At 30.9% G+C, this 583-nt stretch overlaps 1 protein-coding gene across 1 annotated transcript in view; it reads left to right on the forward strand.

Annotated features, from left to right (window-relative positions):
* LOC106533678 (leukocyte elastase inhibitor) overlaps positions 1-583 on the forward strand; it is a gene marked incomplete at its 5' end in the record, with an annotated part of 7,186 nt that overhangs the window by 361 nt on the left and 6,242 nt on the right.

Consider the following 583-nt stretch of genomic DNA (forward strand, 5'->3'; position numbering starts at 1 on the left):
TACTTACAAGTATTATGCTTTAAATAAATAAAAATGATCAAAAATGGACTTTTACTGCAAAAAAATCATTCAAAATCTGTTTAAAATCCAGCTGCGAAATCAGAGGACTTAATGGTTCATTAATTCATATCAAACCATCAGAAACTGTTTCCTTCAACCAGCTAAAGATTTTATATTTAAAGATATTTTTATATATGTGTGTGTCTTTAGTTGCTGTGTGCTGACCACCAGGACAGATAAGGAGCAGAGGAAGATTTTATCTAAAGCACTTTTCAACACAGCAAAGCAAGAATTGCAGGTTCAGAAAAACAGATTCTTGAAAACCTGTTTTTTAAATTTCTTATCAGCTGAGTGAAAAGTTTTGTGGCTGCAGAGAGTGAGATGTACGGAGAGCCAAAAGGGTCATAATCAGTGTTTAATAAACATTGAAGGAAAACACAGAAGGTTTAATAACCAGCTAACATTTTATTTAGTTTCTGGTTTTTTTTCATTGAGTCTTTGCCAGTTTAAAGCAAGTACAGTGTTTGCACTATTTTATTAAACAAAAGAAAAATGGCTGATATATTTAATACAATACTAATAT

Source organism: Austrofundulus limnaeus, unplaced genomic scaffold (assembly GCF_001266775.1).
Source record: "Austrofundulus limnaeus strain Quisiro unplaced genomic scaffold, Austrofundulus_limnaeus-1.0 Scaffold998, whole genome shotgun sequence".
Lineage (NCBI taxonomy): Eukaryota > Metazoa > Chordata > Actinopteri > Cyprinodontiformes > Rivulidae > Austrofundulus > Austrofundulus limnaeus.